The 18,364-nt window shown below is 48.4% G+C and overlaps 1 protein-coding gene across 1 annotated transcript in view; it reads right to left on the reverse strand.

Annotated features, from left to right (window-relative positions):
- LOC134932918 (uncharacterized) overlaps positions 1 to 18,364 on the reverse strand; it is a 106,348-nt gene that overhangs the window by 1,469 nt on the left and 86,515 nt on the right. The gene's annotated exons all lie outside the window — the stretch shown is intronic.

Consider the following 18,364-nt stretch of genomic DNA (forward strand, 5'->3'; position numbering starts at 1 on the left):
TGTATACAAAAACCACTGCAAAGCATTATTGTACTGTAACCATCTATTAGGTTTTGATTAACCAAATTTATTTAGCTTAAGAGCTTCAAGCTTCATGATTTGGAGTTGAATATCCAAATGTACATGATGTGGCCCACAATAAATATGTTTCATTTTTGTATTTTGACTCAGATATTGCAGAGATTAACTACTTGCAAATGTAAAATTAAAAAATTGGGTTTAAAAATGCCCCGCTTTTCTGTTAGTTTTTTAAAAAAGCCTTTTTTTTAACACCAAAAAAACACACATGTTCAAGCATTATCGCCAAAAAAAAAAAATATTTAAAAAAAAAAAAAGCACATGTTTTGGCACTAAATTAAATTGTACAAATAGCCTAGGCAAGGTGGAAAAAACACATTCTAAACAAAAACACACCTTAAGGGAGCATAGGCCTGCAATATTTTTTCATTTTAAAATAAACATACTTTACCTTTTAAAAATGACATTATCTACATTTTACGGACATTTTACAAACAATATAACAAATCAAACTTACCATCCTGCGTGGGTCGGTCCGAATTCCGGACATGAGTAGCAGACACCACTTCGGAAGGAATCAATGCCCGCATAGGCTCCTCCCAGTCCCGAAAGCTTACACGGAAAGGTGGGCCACCTCCGGTTTTCCTTGCCAATTTGGCCTCTTTGGCCATCTTGGCCTTGACACGCCGCTTAATATCATAAAAACGCTTGCGGCACGTGTCCTCAGTCCGCCGCACCACACCCTCACTATTCACAGCAAGTATTACTTGCCCCCACAGGACAGACTTCCTGCGGGAGGACACCTTGGCAGCATCCTGACCAAACAATTGGCGATGGTGCTTCATCAGCTCACGCACCAACGCCATGTTTTCAGCATAGCTGAACTTTATATTCCTGCCAGTCTTGGTAGTGGTGCGTGGCTGCGGAGCCACAACACCATCACTATCACTGGAAAATACAGCAACAGGCACCCCCTCCTCCTCCTCCTCACTAACCTCCTCTCTCTCACTACCCCCCTCCACCTCACTACCAGCCTCCACCTCACTACCAGCCTCCACCTCACTACCAGCCTCCACCTCACTAACCTCCGCCACCACACTGACCTCTGAGTCGGACATGACAAACAACAAAATACACTGAAAACTCAAAACACACTCCTCCACTACTCCTACTACACACCACACAGCCAACACACACGCTCACTCACTCACAAATAATGACAAAAGACTGTAAAAAAAAAACAAGGACAAAAAATTAGACAAACTGTGAAAAAACAATACTACAAAGATCACAAGACTACTAACACACACAGTACAGCACTCAACAATCACCAAACTCCTCTCCAAATCCTCCAAAAAATCCACCAAACTCACCAACTCCAAATACACCTTCCTCTCTCCTCTCCACTAGCTAAACCCACGAGGTGCGGAGTGTTTGGGGCGTTTTTATAGTAATATGCACAGACACTCCTCCTTCACGAATACAACCAATCACGGCCGCGTGACGTAAACGAAACTTAGGAGTAAAAACGCGGCAGCAAATTCCAAATCACTGCCGTAATAGACTTGTGACGCAGTCGTAAAAAAAACACAACAACGCGGCCGCGAAAGAGCAAACGCGGCCGCAATCTACAGCAGAAAAGCACGAATGACATCGACATCGGAAGATACGGAAAATACGAATACGACAGCTTAGTAAATGAGTCGTAATCAATTCAAAAAGTTGCAATTTTGCACTGTCGATGTCAGTCGTGATTGAACTTGGGCATGATTTTGAAAAATACGAATCTTAGTAAATTTACCCCTATGAGTCTCTAAAATCTGATAAGTCCTATGGCTCTATAGTATGTATAATATGTTTAGTGTTCTGTGTTTATTGGTTTTTTATATTGGGTTTTTTACACTGTATTTTGTACCTGTAGAGTGCTATTGTGCCCTAACATTGTGCCCACTCAGTATAGATACGTGGTACCGAGTTCCATTTAAGTATAGTGGAGCGCTGTAATGTGTGCTGTTACTTCCGGGTGGCTGGTTGGCAAACGCACTAAGTGGCGGGCGGAAGTGATTTGAAGCAATTTGCTTTGTTGCCCTGGCTGGCGGCCATGCTTAGTAGCGGGCGGAAGTGATGAGCGGTAACTAATGTTGATGTGCTTCCTGCTGTGGATGTTCTCATAGCTGAGAGCTACCAGCAGCTGAGTGCTGTGGAACTATGCGTTGAGTATTCTTGTTTCTCTGGGGTGAATTGTTACATGGGAGACCAGGTGCGATTCACTTCCGGTATCCGGGCCTGGAACGCAAGTTAGTTGTTTTATAAGATTGCTCTGTAGGTTCTTTGCTATGGCTGTATACATTGAAAGCACTATATGCATAAGTTGTATTGAATAGATTACTTGGAGTTAATTACGCCCTTAGTGGCTTGTAATATGACGAAGGACTATGGTGGTCATTCCGAGTTGATCGCTCGTTATTTCTCTGACGTCCTAGTGGATGCTGGGTACTCCGTAAGGACCATGGGGTATAGACGGGCTCCGCAGGAGACTGGGCACTCTTAAAAGAAAGATTAGGTACTATATCTGGTGTGCACTGGCTCCTCCCTCTATGCCCCTCCTCCAGACCTCAGTTAGTATCTGTGCCTGGCCAGAGCTGGATGCACCCTAGGGGCTCTCCTGAGCTTCCTAGAAAAGAAAGTATTTGTTAGGTTTTTTATTTTCAGTGAGATCTGCTGGCAACAGACTCACTGCTACGTGGGACTGAGGGGAGAGAAGCGAACCTACCTGCTTGCAGCTAGCTTGGGCTTCTATGGCTACTGGACACCATTAGCTCCAGAGGGATCGAACACAGGCCCAGTCCTCGGTCGTCCGGTCCCGGAGCCGCGCCGCCGTCCCCCTTGCAGAGCCAGAAGAACGAAGAGAAGTTGAAAATCGGCGGCTGAAGACTCCGGTCTTCATTAAGGTAGCGCACAGCACTGCAGCTGTGCGCCATTGCTCCCTTAGCACACCACACACTCCGGTCACTGATGGGTGCAGGGCGCTGGGGGGGGGCGCCCTGGGCAGTAATTAGATTACCTTACTTGGCGAAAAGCACATAATACAGTCTGATAAACTGTATATGTGCATTAACCCCCGCCATTAAAGTACATAAAAGGACAGAAGCCCGCCGCTGAGGGGGCCGGGCCTTCTTCCTCAGCACACCGGCGCCATTTTCTCTTCACAGCTCAGCTGGAAGGAAGCTCCCCAGGCTCTCCCCTGCAGTATCCTGGTACACAAAGGGTAAAAAAGAGAGGGGGGGGGGGGGGGGGGCACATAAATTTAGGCGCAAAACTGTGTATATAAGCTGCTATAGGGGGAAAATCACTCAGTATAGTGTACATCCCTGTATTATATAGCGCTGTGGTGTGTGCTGGCATACTCTCTCTCTATCTCTCCAAAGGGCCTGGTGGGAGAACTGTCTTCAAATAGAGCATCCCCTGTGTGTGTGGTGTGTCGGTACGCGTGTGTCGACATGTCTGAGGTAAAAGGCTCCTCTAAGGAGGTGATAGAGCGGATATGTGTGTGGGAGGGTGTCTCCGTCGACAACGCCGACACCTGTTTGAATATGTGTAAGTGCTGAGGTAAAATGATTGCACAAAAGGTTAGGGAACAGAAAGGAAATCTACCCTGGTCTGTCCCTATGTCACAGAGTCCTTCAGAGTCTCTCTATGGCCCTCATTCCGAGTTGATCGGTCGCAAGGCGAATTTAGCAGAGTTACACACGCTAAGCCGCCGCCTACTGGGAGTGAATCTTAGCTTCTTAAAATTGCGACCGATGTATTCGCAATATTGCGATTACTAACTACTTAGCAGTTTCAGAGTAGCTCCAGACTTACTCTGCCTGTGCGATCAGTTCAGTGCTTGTCGTTCCTGGTTGACGTCACAAACACACCCAGCGTTCGCCCAGGCACTCCCACCGTTTCTCCGGCCACTCCTGCGTTTTTTCCGGAAACGGTAGCGTTTTCAGCCACACGCCCCTGAAACGCCGTGTTTCCGCCCAGTAACACCCATTTCCTGTCAATCACATTACGATCGCCGGAGCGAAGAAAAAGCCGTGAGTTAAAATACTTTCTTCATAGTAAAGTTACTTGGCGCAGTCGCAGTGCGAACTTTGCGCAAGCGTACTAAGCGGATTTTCACTGCGATGCGATGAAAAAGAACGAGCGAACAACTCGGAATGAGGGCCTATGTTCACTATCCAAAATAACAAAGTATCGACACGGAGTTTAACTCCACTGTCGACTACGATAATGCAAAGTTACAGCCAAGAGGGCTAAAAGATATTCAATATATGATTATTGGAATAAAAGATGATTTGCATATCACTGATGACTCATCTGTCCCTGACACGAGAGTACACATGTTAAGGGGAAGAATGCTGAGGTAAATTTCAATCCTCTCATGAGGAAAAAGAGCGGGAATCTCCAGACAAGAGACGGCAGCTTCCCACAAATGAATTCTCAGGCTGTATCCTTTCCCCACTAGGGCCAGGATGTGTTGAGAATCTTCCCCTTGGGTGTCCTGTTTGCACTAGCTATTCTCAGGGATCCTGCAGATAGTGTGCACATTCTAGTATACTACCAAGACCGGCGATTGTGTCGGCATGGGTTTATAGCGCTGTGGCAGTGTGGACAGGTACCTTATCAGCAGAGATTGAGACCCTAGTATGCATATATATATTTTAAGATGCTGTCTTAAGTGATAGATATATAATTATAAAGCATGCCCAAAGGGACATGAGTATTCTGGGTCCTAGAGACAAAATCTATGTCGATTTCTGCTTGACGTGTCCTGTAGAATATACATTGGACAGATGATGCCGACTCAAGAGGCATATGGAAGGCTGTGGATTGTGTGGAGAAAGGTTCTCGGGCCTGGTCTCCACAGCTATAGCTGGTAATTCTGATATTTTGCCTTATATTCCTGCACAGCCTAGGAAAGCACGACATTATTAAATGCAGCTTTTCGAATAAAGAAACAAGAAAGTCTGAGGTGCGTCCTTTCTTGTCAGAGCCGGGGGCAGAGGAAAGAAGCTGTACAACACAGCTAGTCCCCAGGAACAGAAGTCTTCCCCGGCCTCTACAAAAATCCACCGCATGTCGCTGGGGCTCCACAGGCGGAGCTAGGCCCGGAGGGGACACGCCTTCGTAAGTTCAGCCACAAGTGGGTTCATTCCCTGTTAGATCCCTGGGCAATAGAAATTTTATCGCAGGGGTACAGGCTGGACTGTGAGAAGATGCCCCCTCACCGAGGACCCGGCGGGCTTCCCCCCAAGAGAGGGAGCCAGTGTTAACTGCAATTCTTAAATTGTATCTTCAACAGGTGGTGGTCAAGGGTCCCCTCCTTTAACAAGAGGGTGTTATTATTCGACCATGTTATAATCCCAAAACCAGACGGTTCAGTTAGACCCATATTGTATTAAAATCCCTGAACATATACCTGAAAAGGTTCAGGTTCAAGATGGAATCGCTAAGAGCGGTCATTGCAAGCCTGAAATGAATCGGGACATAAGGGATGCATACCTTCGTGTCCCCATTTATCCACCTCATCAGGCGTACCTCAGAATTGCGGTACGGGATTGTCATTACCAATTTCACCAAGGTAATGGCGGATATGATGGTGCTCCTGCGGAAGCAAGGTGTCACTATTATCACATACTTGGATGATCTCCTCATAAAAGCGAGATCAAGAGAGCAGTTGCTGGACAGCGTATCACCTTCTCTGGAAGTGAAACGGCAACACGACTGGATTCTATATATTCCAAAGTCGTAGTTGGTTCCTACAGCTCATCTGTCTCGCCTAGGCATGATCCTAGACACAGACCTGAAGAGGGTTTATCTCCCGATAGAGAGAGCTCGGGAGATCATGACACTGGTCAGGAATCCATTGAAAACCAAAACAGGTGTCAGTGCATCACTGCACTCGAGTCCTGGGAAGGATGATGGCATCATACGAGGCCATCCCCTTCGGCTGGTTCCATGCAAGGACAATGGAACTTACTGGACAAGTGGTCCGGATCACATCTTCAGATGCATCGGTTAATCACCCTATCCCCCAGGGCCAGGGTGTATCTCCTGTGGCTGCGGAGTGCTCACCTTCTCGAGGGCCGCAGATTCGGCATTCAGGACTGGGTCCTGGTGACCACGGATGCAAGCCTCCGGGGGTGAGGGGCAGTTACACAGGGAAGAAAATTCCAAGGTTTGTGGTCAAGCCAACAGACTTGCCTTCACATCAATATCCTGGAACTAAGGGCCATATACAACACCCTAAGTCAAGCGGAGTTCCTGCTTCGCGACCAACCGGTTCTGATCCAGTCAGACCGCAGGGGCTCATGTAAACCGCCAGGGCGGCACAAGGAGCAGGGTGGCGAGGGTAGAAGCCACCAGAATTCTTCGCTGGGCGGAGAATCAAGTAAGCGCACTGTCAGCAGTGTTCATTCCGGGAGTGGACACGACCTCCACCCGGGAAAGTGGTGACTTCATCAGGAAGCCTTCACGCAGTTTTGCAAATTGATGGAAACTGCCTCAGGTGGACTACATGGCGTCCCACCTCAATAAAAAGATAAAAAAGGTTTTACGCTGGGTCAAGGGACTCTCAGGCGATAGCTGTGGTAGCACTAGTAACACCGTGGGTGTTCCAGTCGGTCTATATATTCCCTCCTCTTCCTCTCAGACCCAAGGGCTGAGAATTGTAATAAACGGAGGAGTGTGAACAATATTCTTTGCTCCGGATTGGCCAAGAAGGACTCGGTACCCGGAACTACAAGAAATGCTCTCAGAGGACCCATGGCCTCTGCCTCTCAGTCAGGACATGTTGCAACAGGGACCCTGTCTGATCCAAGACTTACCGCGGCTGCGTTGGACGGCATGGCGGTTGAACGCCGGATCCTAGCGGAAAATAAGATTTTACTCACCGGTAAATCTATTTCTCGTAGTCCGTAGTGGATGCTGGGAACTCCGAAAGGACCATGGGGAATAGCGGCTCCGCAGGAGACTGGGCACAACTAAAGAAAGCTTTTAGGTCACCTGGTGTGCACTGGCTCCTCCCACTATGACCCTCCTCCAAGCCTCAGTTAGGACACTGTGCCCGGACGAGCTGACATAATAAGGAAGGATTTTGAATCCCGGGTAAGACTCCTACCAGCCACACCAATCACACCGTATAACTCGTGATACTATACCCAGTTTAACAGTATGAAAACAACTGAGCCTCTCAACAGATGGCTCAACAATAACCCTTTAGTTAACAATAACTATGTACAAGTATTGCAGACAATCCGCACTTGGGATGGGCGCCCAGCATCCACTACGGACTACGAGAAATAGATTTACCGGTGAGTAAAATCTTATTTTCTCTGACGTCCTAGTGGATGCTGGGAACTCCGAAAGGACCATGGGGATTATACCAAAGCTCCCAAACGGGCGGGAGAGTGCGGATGACTCTGCAGCACCGAATGAGAGAACTCAAGGTCCTCCTCAGCCAGGGTATCAAATTTGTAGAATTTTGCAAACGTGTTTGCCCCTGACCAAGTAGCAGCTCGGCAAAGTTGTAAAGCCGAGACCCCTCGGGCAGCCGCCCAAGATGAGCCCACCTTCCTTGTGGAATGGGCTTTTACTGATTTAGGATGCGGCAGTCCAGCCGCAGAATGCGCCAGCTGAATTGTGCTACAAATCCAGCGAGCAATAGTCTGCTTAGAAGCAGGAGCACCCAGTTTGTTGGGTGCATACAGGATAAATAGCGAGTCAGTTTTCCTGACTCTAGCCGTCCTGGAAACATAAATTTTCAAGGCCCTGACTACGTCCAGTAACTTGGAATCCTCCAAGTCCCTAGTAGCCGCAGGCACCACAATAGGTTGGTTCAAGTGAAAAGCTGATACCACCTTAGGGAGAAACTGGGGACGAGTCCTCAATTCCGCCCTATCCATATGGAAAATCAGATAAGGGCTTTTACATGACAAAGCTGCCAATTCTGACACACGCCTGGCTGAAGCCAAGGCCAATAACATGACCACTTTCCACGTGAGATATTTTAGATCCACGGTTTTAAGTGGCTCAAACCAATGTGATTTTAAGAAACTCAACACCACGTTGAGATCCCAAGGTGCCACTGGAGGCACAAACGGGGGCTGAATATGCAGCACTCCTTTCACAAACGTCTGAACTTCAGGTAGTGAAGCTAGTTCTTTCTGGAAGAAAATCGACAGAGCCGAGATCTGTACCTTAATGGAGCCTAATTTAAGGCCCATAGTCACTCCTGCTTGTAGGAAATGCAGAAATCGACCTAGTTGAAATTCCACTGTTGAGGCTTTTTTGGCCTCACACCAAGCAACATATTTCCGCCATATGCGGTGATAATGCTTTGCAGTTACATCTTTCCTGGCTTTAATCAGCGTAGGAATGACTTCCTCCGGAATGCCCTTTTCCTTCAGGATCCAGCGTTCAACCGCCATGCCGTCAAATGCAGCCGCGGTAAGTCTTGGAACAGACAGGGCCCCTGCTGCAGCAGGTCCTGTCTGAGCGGCAGAGGCCATGGGTCCTCTGGGATCATCTCTTGAAGTTCCGGGTACCACGCTCGTCTTGGCCAATCCGGAACCACGAGTATTGTTCTTACTCCTCGTTTTCTTATTATTCTCAGTACCCTTGGTATGAGAGGCAGAGGAGGGAACACATAAACTGACTGGTACACCCATGGTGTCACTAGAGCGTCCACAGCTATCGCCTGAGGGTCCCTTGACCTGGCGCAATATCTCTCTAGTTTTTTGTTTAGGCGGGACGCCATCATGTCCACCTGTGGCCGTTCCCATCGATTTACAATCAGCGTGAAGACTTCTGGATGAAGTCCCACTCTCCCGGGTGGAGGTCGTGCCTGCTGAGAAAGTCTGCTTCCCAGTTGTCCACTCCCGGAATGAACACTGCTGACAGTGCTAGTACGTGATTTTCCGCCCATCGGAGAATCCTTGTGGCTTCTGCCATTGCCAACCTGCTTCTTGTGCCGCCCTGTCGATTTACATGGGCGACTGCCGTGATGTTGTCTGACTGCATCAGTACCGGCTGGTGTAGAAGCAGGGATTTTGCCTGACTTAGGGCATTGTAAATGGCCCTTAGTTCCAGAATATTTATGTGTAGGGAAGTCTCCTTACTCGACCATAGTCCTTGGAAGTTTCTTCCCTGTGTGACTGCCCCCCAGCCTCGAAGGCTGGCATCCGTGGTCACCAGGACCCAGTCCTGTATGCCGAATCTGCGGCCCTCTAGAAGATGAGCACTCTGCAGCCACCACAGCAGAGACACCCTGGTTCTTGGAGACAGGGTTATTAGGCGATGCATCTGAAGATGCGATCCGGACCATTGGTCCAACAGGTCCCACTGAAAGATTCTGGCATGGAACCTGCCGAAAGGAATTGCTTCGTAAGAAGCCACCATCTTTCCCAGGACCCGCGTGCAGTGATGCACCGATACCTGTTTTGGTTTCAGGAGGTCTCTGACTAGAGATGACAGCTCCTTGGCTTTATCCTCCGGGAGAAACACTTTTTTCTGGACTGTATCCAGAATCATACCCAGGAACAGTAGACGTGTCGTCGGAACCAGCTGTGATTTTGGAATATTCAGAATCCAACCGTGCTGGTGTAGCACCTCCTGAGATAGTGCTACTCCCACCAACAACTGCTCCTTGGACCTCGCCTTTATTAGGAGATCGTCCAAGTACGGGATAATTAAAACTCCCTTTCTTCGAAGGAGTATCATCATTTCCGCCATTACCTTGGTAAACACCCTCGGTGCCGTGGAGAGTCCAAACGGCAGCGTCTGGAATTGGTAATGGCAATCCTGTACCACAAATCTGAGGTACTCCTGGTGAGGATAGTAAATGGGGACATGCAGGTAAGCATCCTTGATGTCCAGGGATACCATGTAATCCCCCTCGTCCAGGCTTGCAATAACCACCCTGAGCGATTCCATCTTGAACTTGAATTTTTTTATGTATGTGTTCAAGGATTTCAAATTTAAAATGGGTCTCACCGAACCATCCGGTTTCGGTACCACAAACAGTGTGGAATTGTAACCCCGTCCTTGTTGAAGTAGGGGCACCTTGATTATCACCTGCTGGGAATACAGCTTGTGAATTGCCGCTAGCACAGCCTCCCTGTCTGAAGGAGTAATCGGCAAGGCAGATTTTAGGAACCGGTGGGGTGGAGACGCCTCGAATTCCAGTTTGTACCCTTGAGATACTATTTGCAGGATCCAGGGATCCACCTGTGAGCGAGCCCACTGATCGCTGACATTTTTGAGGCGGCCCCCCTACCTGGCTCCGCCTGTGGAGCCCCACCGTCATGCGGCGGACTTGGAAGAAGCGGGGGAGGACTTTTGCTCCTGGGAACCTGCTGTTTGTTGCAGCCTTTTTCCCCTACCTCTGCCTCTGGACAGAAAGGACCCGCCTTTTCCACGCCTGTTTTTCTGAGTCCGAAAGGACTGTACCTGATAAAACGGCGCCTTTTTAGGCTGTGAGGGAACATGGGGTAAAAATGCTGACTTCCCAGCAGTTGCTGTGGAAACTAGGTCCGAGAGACCATCCCCAAATAACTCCTCACCCTTATAAGGCAAAACTTCCATGTGCCTTTTTGAATCTGCATCCCCTGTCCACTGGCGAGTCCATAAGCCTCTCCTAGCAAAAATGGACAATGCACTTATTTTAGATGCCAGCCGGCAGATCTCCCTCTGTGCATCTCTCATGTATAAGACTGAGTCTTTTATATGCTCTATGGTTAGCAGAATAGTGTCCCTGTCTAGGGTGTCAATATTTTCTGACAGGGAATCTGACCACGCAGCGGCAGCACTGCACATCCATGCTGACGCAATAGCTGGTCTAAGTATAATGCCTGAGTGTGTATATACAGACTTCAGGATCGCCTCCTGCTTTCTATCAGCAGGTTCCTTGAGGGCGGCCGTATCCGGAGACGGTAGTGCCACCTTTTTAGACAAACGTGTGAAAGCTTTATCCACCCTAGGGGGTGTCTCCCAACGTGACCTATCCTCTGGCGGGAAAGGGAACGCCATTAGTAACTTCTTAGAGATTACCAATCTTTTATCAGGGAAAGCCCACGCTTCTTCACACACTTCATTTAATTCTTCTGATGGGGGAAAAACTACGGGTAGTTTTTTCTCCCCAAACATAATACCCTTTTTAGTGGTACCTGGGTTTATATCAGAAATTTGTAACACCTCTTTCATTGCTTCAATCATGCAACGAATGGCCTTAGTGGACATTAGACTAGACTCATCGTCGTCGACACTGGTGTCAGTATCCGTGTCGACATCCGCGTCTGCCATCTGAGGTAGCGGGCGTTTTAGAGCCCCCGATGGCCTTTGAGACGCCTGGACAGGCACGAGCTGAGAAGCCGGCTGTCCCGCATTTGGCATGTCGTTTCCATAAGTCCATCCACTCAGGTGTCTGCCCCGCAGGGGGTGACATCCCTTCTATAGGTATCTGCTCCGCCTCCACATCATTATCCTCATCAAACATGTCGACACAGCCGTACCGACACACCGCACACACACAGGGAATGCTCTAACAGAGGACAGGACCCACAAAAGCCCTTTGGGGAGACAGAGTGAGAGTATGCCAGCACACACCAGAGCGCTATATAATGCAGGGACTAACTGAATTATGTCCCCTATAGCTGCTGTTATATATACTGCGCCTAAATTTAGTGCCCCCCCTCTCTTTTTTACCCTTTTCTGTAGTGTAGACTGCAGGGGAGAGCCAGGGAGCTTCCTTCCAGCGGAGCTGTGAGGGAGAAATGGCGCCAGTGTGCTGAAGGAGATAGCTCCGCCCCTTTTTCGCTGACTTTTCTCCCGCTTTTTATGGATTCTGGCAGGGGTAATTATCACATATATAGCCTCTGGGGCTATATATTGTGGTATTTTTGCCAGCCAAGGTGTTTTTATTGCTGCTCAGGGCGCCCCCCCCCCCCTAGCGCCCTGCACCCTCAGTGACCGGAGTGTGAAGTGTGTATGAGGAGCAATGGCGCACAGCTGCAGTGCTGTGCGCTACCTTGGTGAAGACTGATGTCTTCTGCCGCCGATTTTCCGGACCTCTTCTTGCTTCTGGCTCTGTAAGGGGGACGGCGGCGCGGCTCCGGGACCGAACACCAAGGCCAGTTCCATGCGGTCGATCCCTCTGGAGCTAATGGTGTCCAGTAGCCTAAGAAGCCCAAGCTAGCTGCAAGCAGGTAGGTTCGCTTCTTCTCCCCTTAGTCCCTCGCTGCAGTGAGCCTGTTGCCAGCAGGTCTCACTGTAAAATAAAAAACCTAATTATATACTTTCTTTTTAGAAGCTCAGGAGAGCCCCTAGTGTGCATCCAACTTCGGCTGGGCACAAAATCTAACTGAGGCTTGGAGGAGGGTCATAGTGGGAGGAGCCAGTGCACACCAGGTGACCTAAAAGCTTTCTTTAGTTGTGCCCAGTCTCCTGCGGAGCCGCTATTTCCCATGGTCCTTTCGGAGTTCCCAGCATCCACTAGGACGTCAGAGAAAAGGGCATTCCGGATGCAGTTATTCCTACGCTGATAAAGGCTAGGAAAGACGTGACAGCAAGACTTTTTCACTGTATATGGCGAAAATAGGTTGCTTGGTGTGTGGCCGGGAAGGCCCTACAGAGGAATTCCAGGGGGGTCGATTCCTGCACTTCCTACAGTCAGGAGTGACTATGGGCCTAAAATTAGGATCCATAAAGGCCAAGATTTCGGCCCTATCCCTTTTTCTCTCAAAAAGAACTGGCTTCACTGCCTGAAGTTCGGACGTTGTTACAGGGGTGCTGCATATTCAGCCCCTTTTGTGCCTCCAGTGGCACCTTGGGATCTTAACGTGTGTTGGATTCCTAAAATCCCACTGGTTTGAGCCACTTAAGACCGTGGAGCTAAAATATCTCACGTGGAAAGTGGTCATGCTTTTGGCCTTAGCTTGGACTAGGCGGGTGTCAGAATTGGCGGCTTTGTCATGTAAAAGCCCATATCTGATCTTCCATATGGAAAGGGCAGAATGGAGGACTCGTCCCCAATTTCTCCCTAAGGTGGTATCATCGTTTCATTTGAACCAACCTATTGTGGTGCCTGCGGCTACTAGGGACTTGGAGGATTCCAAGTTGCTGGACGTAGTCCGGGCCCTGAAACTTTATGTTTCCAGGACGGCTAGAGTCAGAAAAACTGACTCGCTATTTATCCTGCATGCACCCAACAAGCTGGGTGCTCCTGCTTCAAAGCAGACTATTGCTCGTTGGATCTGTAGCACGATTCAGCTTGCACATTCTGCGGCTGGACTGCCGCATCCTAAATTGGTAAAAGCCCATTCCACGAGGAAGGTGGGCTCTTCTTGGGCGGCTGCCCGAGGGGTCTCGGCTTTACAACTTTGCCGAGCTGCTACTTGGTCGGGTTCAAACACTTTTGCAAAATTCTACAAGTTTGATACCCTGGCTGAGGAGGACCTTGAGTTTGCTCATTCGGTGCTGCAGAGTCATCCGCACTCTCCCGCCCGTTTGGGAGCTTTGGTATAATCCCCATGGTCCTTACCCATCCCCATCCACTAGGACGTCAGAGAAAATAAGAATTTACTCACCGGTAATTCTATTTCTCGTAGTCCGTAGTGGATGCTGGGAGCCCGTCCCAAGTGCGGACTCTCTGCAATACATGCTTAACTAAAGGGTTATTGTATGAGCCATCTGTTGAGAGAGGCTCAGTTATTGTTCATACTGTTAACTGGGTATAGTTATCACGAGTTGTACGGTGTGATTGGTGTGGCTGGTATGAGTCTTACCCTGGATTCCAAATCCTTTCCTAGTAATGTCAGCTCTTCCGGGCACAGTTTCCCTAACTGAGGTCTGGAGGAGGGGCATAGAGGGAGGAGCCAGTGCACTCCAGATATAGTACCGAATCTTTCTTTTAAGAGTGCCCAGTCTCCTGCGGAGCCCGTCTATACCCTATGGTCCTTACAGAGTACCCAGCATCCACTACGGACTACGAGAAATAGAATTACCGGTGAGTAAATTCTTATTTTTTTTTCCGCAATGGAGCGATTAGTCGCTAATGCGCAATGTCCGCAGTGCGACTGCGCCAAGTAAATTTGCTATTAAGTTAGGTATTTTACTCACGGCATTACGAGGTTTTTTCTTCGTTCTGGTGATCGTAGTGTGATTGACAGGAAGTGGGTGTTTCTGGGCGGAAACTGGCCCGTTTTATGGGTGTGTGCGAAAAAACGCTGCCGTTTCTGGGAAAAACGCGGGAGTGTCTGAAGAAACGGGGGAGTGTCTGGGTGAACGCTGGGTGTGTTTGTGACGTCAAACCATGAACGAAACTGACTGAACTGATCGCAGTGGCAGAGTAAGTCTCGAGCTACTCAGAAACTGCTAAGAACGGTCTATTCGCAAATCTGCTAATCTTTCGTTCGCAAATCTACTATGCTAAGATTCACTCCCAGTAGGCGGCGGCTTAGCGTGTGCAAAGCTGCTAAAAGCAGCTTGCGAGCGAACAACTCGGAATGAGGGCCTATGTGCGGCCTAGTTCCTGTGGGTGTGTCACATGGGCGGGCATTGTGAGTGCTCTACAGGTATGAATAGTTCCATTTGGGCCAGAGGTGAGATATGCTTTTTCCACTTGTGTTGAAAAAGGGACATGCTGGGCCCGAAACGTTGACATGTGCACATTTAAATATGATGTACAGATGTAGCCACCTTTATCTTGACTGTTTCTCCGCCGAGACGGGCGTTTAGTCACGCTAAGGCGATAGCTGAGTTTAATCACAGGTAGGCGCGTTGAGGCGATCTAGATACTCATCATGCATTACACATCTCCACCACTGTGTGGCTAATGCTCCACTAATCCAGTACTTTCGATCGTACAGTATAGCGGCGGATTGATCTACAGCTCTGGCAATACTGTAGGCGTAACGGGAGGCGGTGGAAAAAGTATGGAGTACTGTACTGTATGTGTATGGAGACGCAACTACAGTAATTGTGTAAAAGGAAGAATGTACAGTACAATGTATAAACACCGTGCTTTTAAAATATATGAGCGTCTGAGTTCGCTAATGCATAATGGGAATGGAGGACTGGCAGGAGGCGGAGGAAAACACTGTGCTTTACAAATGCGAGCGTCCGAGTCCTCTAAGGCATAAACCAACAGCAATGGGGCGGGGGCCGGGCGCTGTTTGCAGTACTTTCACACATGAAATTGGAAATTTCTCATGAGGCGTCGTGGGCTAGGGGTGAAGGCTCCCACCTCCCTCGCTGGGGGACCAGGGTTCGAGACCTGATGCGCTTTTTTTTTTTTTTTTTTTTTTCTGTAATAATACACTGTATTATTTTATTTACATTGTAAGACAGTCAATGGAAGGATGCACACAGGTTTCACATAAATCAAAGTACATCTGCAGGAGCGATTCTTTACGCTAAATGCACCTAAACAGCGGGAATGAAATGAGTGTATTCTGACGCTACCAACTGAGCAAAACAGTACTGTAGATCTTCAGCGTTTGTGTATTGCACAGGACCTGAATTTCCTCCCTGTGCAGGCTCCCAGGGGGGAAGGGCGATGGGGGTAGGGGGGAGACGATGGAAAATACTGTGCCTTTGAAATGCAATTACATGAGCGTCCGAGTACACTACGGCATACTGTAAACCAACACCAATGGGAAGGAAGTGCCAACCTTATTTTTAATGTGTTCCCGTGACATTCACTTTAACATTTTTTTTTTCTCTCCAATACAGTACTGTACATCCAATGGAAGGATGCACACAGGTTTCACATAAATCAAAGTACATCTGCAGGAGCGGGGCGTTTGTGTATTGCACATGACCTGCATTCCCTCCCTGTCTACTGCATGATCTGTGCAGGCTCCCATGGGGGAAGGGCAACAAGCTGGCAGGAGGCGGAGGAAAACACCGTGCTTTACAAATGCGAGCGTCCGAGTCCTCTAAGGCATAAACCAACAGCAATGGGGCGGGGGCCGGGCGCTGTTTGCAGTACTTTCACACATGAAATTGGAAATCTCTCATGAGGCGTCGTGGGCTAGGGGTGAAGGCTCCCACCTCCTTCGCTGGGGGACCAGGGTTCGAGACCTGATGTGCTTTCTTTTTTTTTTTTCTGTAATAATACACTGTATTATTTTATTTACATTGTAAGACAGTCAATGGAAGGATGCACACAGGTTTCACATAAATCAAAGTACATCTGCAGGAGCGATTCTTTACGCTAAATGCACCTAAACAGCGGGAATGAAATGAGTGTATTCTGACGCTACCAACTGAGCAAAACAGTACTGTAGATCTTCAGCGTTTGTGTATTGCACAGGACCTGAATTTCCTCCCTGTGCAGGCTCCCAGGGGGGAAGGGCGATGGGGGTAGGGGGGAGACAATGGAAAATACTGTGCCTTTGAAATGCAATTACATGAGCGTCCGAGTACACTACGGCATACTGTAAACCAACACCAATGGGAAGGAAGTGCCAACCTTATTTTTAATGTGTTCCCGTGACATTCACTTTAACATTTTTTTTTTTCTCTCCAATACAGTACTGTACATCCAATGGAAGGATGCACACAGGTTTCACATAAATCAAAGTACATCTGCAGGAGCGGGGCGTTTGTGTATTGCACATGACCTGCATTCCCTCCCTGTCTACTGCATGATCTGTGCAGGCTCCCATGGGGGAAGGGCAACAAGCTGGCAGGAGGCGGAGGAAAACACCGTGCTTTACAAATGCGAGCGTCCGAGTCCTCTAAGGCATAAACCAACAGCAATGGGGCGGGGGCCGGGCGCTGTTTGCAGTACTTTCACACATGAAATTGGAAATCTCTCATGAGGCGTCGTGGGCTAGGGGTGAAGGCTCCCACCTCCTTCGCTGGGGGACTAGGGTTCGAGACCTGATGTGCTTTCTTTTTTTTTTTCTGTAATAATACACTGTATTATTTTATTTACTTTGTAAGACAGTCAATGGAAGGATGCACACAGGTTTCACATAAATCAAAGTACATCTGCAGGAGCGATTCTTTACGCTAAATGCACCTAAACAGCGGGAATGAAATGAGTGTATTCTGACGGACTGTGCATCTTCGGTATTTGTGTATTGCATTAGACCTGTGAAGGCTCCCAGGAGGGAAGGGCGTAGGGCAAGACAGTGGAAAATACTGTGGTCAAAGAAAGGGCATATTCAAAACCAAGGGAAACTGTCACAAAGTACAGTTACTACAGTACTGTACGTTGAATGCCTGGAACGCACGACGTCTGAGACGCACGACGTCTGAGACGCTCATTGAGCATAAGGACGGTCATGGCTGCTGTACGGGACCGTCCCTATGCTCTGGGTGAGCTGCGTCTCCTCGTTCGCTGGCGGGACAGAACTCTCGCCAGCAACGAGGAGAAAGTTACAGCATACAGGAGGGCAAGTAGGGCTATCCTCCGGACTTACAACCGGAGGAGGACAGTGAGGTCTCTCCAGAGGAGATGGAGTGACCTCGTGAGGAGGACCCCAAGACGCCTGCAGGCCATAAGGGATTGTAAGTACAGTACATTACTGTAGATTACTGTACTTTAAGTTACTGTAGTTACAGGTACAGTACATTATAGCAGGGGCTGCTGTAGCAGCAGGTATCCGGTCTATACAGCACTGTACAGTATTTGTGGTAAACAAATGGTTAAACAAGGACCAAACATTAACCCGGGTCAAAAGGTCAATTTGTTTTTTGGCGTCGACCTAGATGGTGCGGCTTTTGAAATTGGTTGACACCAGTTACTGTAGGTTGACATGGTCGTTAAGTTGACATGGAAAAAGATCGACATGCGTTTTACAAAAACAATTGTTATTTTTTTAAACTTGTGTATATACAGTAGTTCTTTACAATCCACGTGGTCTACGATTGTGCAGTGTACAGTATCATGCAGTGTACAGTATATGCAATGTATCACAGTGTATCGTGCTGCGTAATTGCAGTGTGTCATGCAGTGTACATTCAGTATATGGTATTGTGCAGTGAGTGTAATGCATAGTGAATCACATCGTGCAGCAGAGCCGGCCTTAGGCATAGGCAAACTACAGTAGGCAAATGCCTAGGGCATTTGCTATGCTTAGGGGCACCAGCAGCTTCTGCTGATTAAAATGATATGCGGCATGCCTATATTTTGCGTGACTGCGGCTGTATCTGTATCTGGCTAGGGCCTGCACTGTCGTGCAGTGTACTGTATACACGTGGTAATTGCAGTTTTTTGTGCAGTGTACATTGTATCATATTTTGCAGGGAAATGTGCAGTGTAATGTGCAGTTTGTCGTATCACGCAGTG

This window comes from Pseudophryne corroboree, chromosome 6 (genome assembly GCF_028390025.1).
Source record: "Pseudophryne corroboree isolate aPseCor3 chromosome 6, aPseCor3.hap2, whole genome shotgun sequence".
In the NCBI taxonomy this organism is placed as follows: Eukaryota; Metazoa; Chordata; class Amphibia; order Anura; family Myobatrachidae; genus Pseudophryne; species Pseudophryne corroboree.